Consider the following 6,000-nt stretch of genomic DNA (forward strand, 5'->3'; position numbering starts at 1 on the left):
TAACACAAGTTCACATTTATTGACTGACAGCTCTCCTGTCCCGATTTTGAGAGAAATAAAGTGCAGAGGTGTTGTGTGTGCTGTGTAAACATGATGGTTATTGTAGTTTTAGACTAAATGTGAACATGCATTTACTCATCTCACTTGCACAAATACATTCAGTATTCCTCAAAATGAATAAAAACAGTGAAATGCAATCTACGAATTTTATGCAAACCTGTAATAATTAACCATATTAAATTACACAAATATACATTATGTATTTAATCTCACTTTATTATCTAATGTCTTTGCTGCTGACCTTCAATGATCCGATTCAACCATACAAACAAGCAAAAAAATACTTTAGATCAGATTTCGAAATAAGTGTGTTGAACTTTCTTCTCCTGTATCAAATTCTTCTTTAATTCAGAATGGCACGCATATGATACGCAGTTTTTTACATGCATATGATACGCACTTTATGGCGTACAATATAGGCACGAACCCCACACCACTAATCTGACCCAAGACTACCAAGCATATTATATACACGCCATAAAGCGTATAAATTCCACGAGATTACACTCGCGTACTATTGATACGCATTCTCATGTGATTGGGTTGATTTTAAAGTAGTCTTACAGAGTTGGCAAATTACAATATTTGTCATCATTGATGAAATACTTCCACATCTAATGCGTGGTGTCTGTTGGTGACATTTGAAACTTGAATTCATTTACAGTTAATGCACGCTCGAGTAGTCACTTGTTTCCGACAGTGATTGAAATAGTCGATCTCTCGACTACTCGACTAGTCTATGCAAGCCCTAGTGCACAGTGAACATCTTTTTCACAAGATGTAATATAAGTCTAAGGTGTCTCCTGAATGTGTCTGTGAAGTTTCAGCTCAAAATACCCCATAGATTTTTTTAAATTAATTTTTTTAACTGCCTATTTTGGGGCATCATTAACTATACACTGATGTTGACAGCGCCGCCCCTTTAAATCGCGTGCTTCCTGCCACACGAGCTCTCGACTATATTACAGTGCATTTACAAAGTTCACACAGCTAATATAACCCTCAAATGGATCTTTACAAGATGTTCGTCATGCATGCTGCATGCATGCTTCGAATTATGTGAGTAAAGTATTTATTGATTCTGTATGAGTTTGAGGCTATGCTCTGTGGCTAACGGCTAATTCTACACTGTTGGAGAGATTTATAAAGAATGAAGTTGTTTTTATGAATTATACAGACTGCAAGTGTTTAATAATGAAAATAGCAACGACTCTCGTCTCCGTGAATACAGTAAGAAACGATGGTAACTTTAACCACATTTAACAGTACATTAGCAACATGCTAATGAAACATTTAGAAAGACAATTTACAAATATCACAAAAAATATCATGTTATCATTGATCATGTCAGTTATTATTGCTCCATCTGCCATTTTTCGCTGTTGTTCTTGCTGGCTTACCTTATCTGTGCACAGATCCAGACGTTAATACTGACTTTCCTTGTCTAATGCCTCTAATGGCTGGCATATATGCAAATATTGGGGTCATACATATTAATGAGCCGGACTGTTACGTAACAGTCGGTGTTGTGTTGAAATCCGCCTGTTTTCCGGAAGTCTTTTAAACAAATGAGATTTATATAAGAAGCAGGAAGCAATGGGGTTTGAAACTCAATGTATATCATTTCCATGTACTGAACTCTTGTTATTTAACTATGCCAATATAAATTAAATTTTTGATTCTAGGGCACCTTTAAATAACAGCCAATACGTTGTATCAGTTTGAACGTTTATTTTCAACAATGATGTGTCTTAGACAAAACATCATCAAATTCACCCATGTGAACTCTGCAGGTCAAAAGACATGTAAAACTTCAAAATGTTAGCGGTTAAACATACTCTCAGTAATAGTATTGTTTGATGAGAATTGTGCTTTAAGGGATAGTTCACCCAAAACAATGTTGTTCCACTCCCGTAAGACTTTTGTTCATCTTTTAAATACAAGTGAAAATACTGAAAGATTTGTCCACCCACAGAGTCCACGCAGCTACCACTTTGATGCTTCAAAAAGTTCATAAAGGGATTGTAAAAATAATCCATATGAAGTTTAGCACTTTAGTCCAAACTTTCTGAAGAAACACAGCCACCTTATATGATGGAGATTTATTTTAGGTTTTTATTCACATTAATCAGCACAAATAGTTCTTGTGGAAGCTCAAACGATGCTGCATAACACTGAGAATAAACTTGTGCATGAATTCCCGTTTACCATATCTGATCTGTTTGTGTTTATATGTAAATAAAAAGACAGTTAAATATTCACATAATGCAAGTCTCTTCAGAAAATACAGAACAACTTAAGTTTTATGATCTCTTTATGAACTTTTTGAAGCATCACAGTGGTATTTGTATACTGTCAATGAATCAACAAATCAGATTTCATTAAAATAACTACATTTGTGTTTTGAAGATGATCAAAAGTCTTAAGGGTTAGGAATGTCATGAGGGCAAGCACAAATTATATTTCAGTAAATTAACCCCTTAATAAAAATTTAAAAAGCTGCACTCCACAGATTATGTCCTTATTGAACTCCTGATTCAGATCATCAGCTCATTTGCAGGGAGATCCATGAATTTAACTGTGGGTCCCCAGGACCATGACTGAAAACCACTGCATTATGGTATTTACAACCATAATTTCGAAGTTCACAATGACATTGCAACAGTATTGCGAGTTTTACCTTATGGAAGTGCACAAGTCTGTCTTATCATAGTCTTCTTTCTTGTCACTGGATTATTTTTTCAGGGTGTCATGGACAATCTGATTAAACACGACAACATTACGGGTTACAACTTGAGACTAGTAAAATGATGGAAGGTAATAATTACAGACAAATTTATTTATGAAAAACAACATGCATACCTGTTTGCCATCACATCTATGCTAAATCTTTCACTGGACTTTGTTTGCTGGTTTTGTGCTGCTGATGGTCAGGAGTTGGTTAAAGTACAATGTGGAAGTGACACCATTTTTTAAAGAAAATTAAAAATATCTGACTTCCTGTTCGGTTTCAGCTCCAAGAGACTTTATTGTAGGTATTGGGCATAGAGGTATTGGGCTGTTACTAGGGAAGGGTAGCTCGACATCCAGTGTCGACACATGTCTCGAGTTCGACACACTAGTGCTCTGAAACTGTGTTTCGGAGCATTGCTTGAAATGAGTCTGTCACGTGACCTGTGGAAATTAAGCTTTGTTACCTCACTGACACATCACGTCGGGGACAAATGAACAAATATTTTCTAAAGCTAGGGATGTGATTAGTAATAAAGGAGTCGCTTAAGCTCCAGCAAAATGAAACAAATAATATTCTTGAATAAAAATGTAAAATTGCATTTGTATTTGTGCATTTGTGTTTTTTTTAACAATGTGTTTGTGTTGTTTTGTTTTGTAAGGAACACACACAAAAAAGGTGCAATGAAAAAAAAAATCACAGACCTAATTTATTGGCATATTAAACATTTAGAAGGTGAAAAGATACAAGTTTGATGCAAGTAAAAATGAAGAACTGAAAGTCTACATTGTCATTGTATTTTATAATACAATGACGATATAGACTTTCACTTCTTCATTCAAAATACCCCATAGATTATATATATATGTGTGTATATATATATATGTGTATGACGCGTTTTTGTAGGCCAACCCGGAAGCATGGGTTCCCTCGACTGAAAGCTAGGCTAACAGTAGGCTATAAACGGACTACAGCACACCATGGTCGAGGATCAACGTCGTCACCACCAAGCGTCCTCAAACTTTATTTAGAAAACAACTCTATTTAAAAACATGCTCACTGATTATGATCTGCGCTGTGTATGAATACTTATCCACTTTTTCATGAGAAATGCTTTCCAAATGTCCCGTTTTTAATGATGACGTCTAAAGTCCCCACCAAAGGAAGTAGTCCCTTTTAGCAATTTGTTAGCAACCGCCGATTTGAAAACACAGTAAAAGTTAAAAAAAAATCACAAGTGGGTTATAACTGGTGTGTTTTATGTCATAGATCAAAACGTGAAAGTATTTTTAAGGCTTTTTTAACCACAGACCTTATTTCAGGCGATTTAGCAAAAAACCCATTCAAAAAACCCATCGACTTTACGGTGTTGGAACCGGAAGTCCTAAAATGCTAACTCGCTTCCGTGTTTTGCCTACAAAAACGCGTCATCCCTGGGGCACTCTATAGGGTCCTCACACCATCGGTGCTCGGGTCCAATTAAGAAAATAAATTAATAGTCTCTAAGAGAATGCGCCGTTAATGCAGTGACAAAAGCCAAAAACTCAGTTTCTGTGGCTTTGTAAAAATTACCAAAATATTTATCATCCTAAAATATAGGCCTACCTCCTACACTGAATAATAAATAATAAATGTGTTCAGCATTCTGCAACAAATATTTTTCAGATTTTCTAGACTATTTTAAGACGTAAAGTGGATATATTAAAATGTAGCGCATGGAGTCGACAGGCATGTATTCATAATACTAAGCGGGGCAGCCGGTTTCAGAGCCCTTCCCAGCTCTACAGCGCCCCAACTTTCCTATGTAAATCTGTGATGTAAAATGGAACTGCAGCACCCTCTCATAGAGAGCCATTGTAGCAGATTTCTGGCTGCCCTGCTTATTTCCACACACACCTCACGTAAACCTCGCTCCAGACCATAGACTGTAAAAAAATATGGACGTAGTGTCCGTGACGTCACCCATAGAGTTCTGAACAGCAGTTTTGACACGTAAATGAGGCCGCAGCCATCTTAGCTGCGCGTCACCGCACGTCACTCCCGGATAACTGAAAATGGGCAAAGAGGCGGGGAGGTGGTTTGAGCTGATATGACTGGTTGCTGAAAAGATAAGTTTTATCATCAGAATGTTCTAAAGGTTTACTGTCAATCTACAGTGTTTTTTTAAGATATAGATCCTCCAACACCAGTAGTGTTGGGTGTGCAAATAACAACATGGAAAATCAAATGTGACTTCATACCTTTATAATAAAATAGAGATCCCGAGATGAAACCAATCTGTGGCACTTGGGTAAAATATGAGTGTCCATTGCAAAACAAAAAAACATGTCACATTTCTTCTGAATGATCTGCTCTCTGTCATCATTCTTCAAGAAAGGATGCAATCTGAACAGCCTTTATGTTGTAAAACTGTATACGATCGTTTCTAACAAACAAATGAGCCTGTGTCCAAAGTATATTTTTTTCAAAAGTAGTGCAGCAGTTTTAGTTATAATATAAAAAGCAGTGCTGTCGGATTTTGATATCCTCCCGCCATTGTCATTGTAGTAAATCTCACAACCAAACCTTTCAGCCAATGCCAAGATCCAACAACGTGTGTTCTGTTTCTTCCGCATGCGAACACATCTACACAGACACATATCAGTCTCGAATATTATGCAGCAAGCCATATTTTATAATTGTATAAAATAATCGAGAAAAAAAAAAACGGCTGAGATGCCAAATTCAGCGGCAGCTGAGGTAAAGTGACGGCTCACAGACAGTAGCGCAATCTACCTGTCACTCAAGTGACCACGCCCTGAATTATGCAGAACTTTAAGGCTTAATATAATTTAAATGGATAAGTTACAAAAAAATTCACCCCCCTCAGAGTTGTCATGAAGGGCAAAAATAGCAGTATAGACCAAAACCACAATTTGAACCAACTTGTAAACATATTTTTTCTGCTAAAAACTTGGCCAATTTAACATGGGACTCTATGAGATTCTGCTCTCTTTTGGAGCCTGTCCCTAGCGGCCAGTCGATGAATCGCAGTTTAAGTTACTTCCGTATTGGATCACGAGAGAAAGGGGGAGGTTGCCGCTTGCTCCAGACCAAGACGACATCAGTCTACTTCAGATATGCGTCTGTATCAGGTCAGTACTGTTTGGCATGTCTGTTCTTCCTACGTGGAGTAGCGTATCAAATTAATGAGAGTATTTTAAACGTGC

The sequence above is a fragment of the Chanodichthys erythropterus genome, chromosome 11 (genome assembly GCF_024489055.1).
Source record: "Chanodichthys erythropterus isolate Z2021 chromosome 11, ASM2448905v1, whole genome shotgun sequence".
NCBI classification, from domain to species: Eukaryota; Metazoa; Chordata; class Actinopteri; order Cypriniformes; family Xenocyprididae; genus Chanodichthys; species Chanodichthys erythropterus.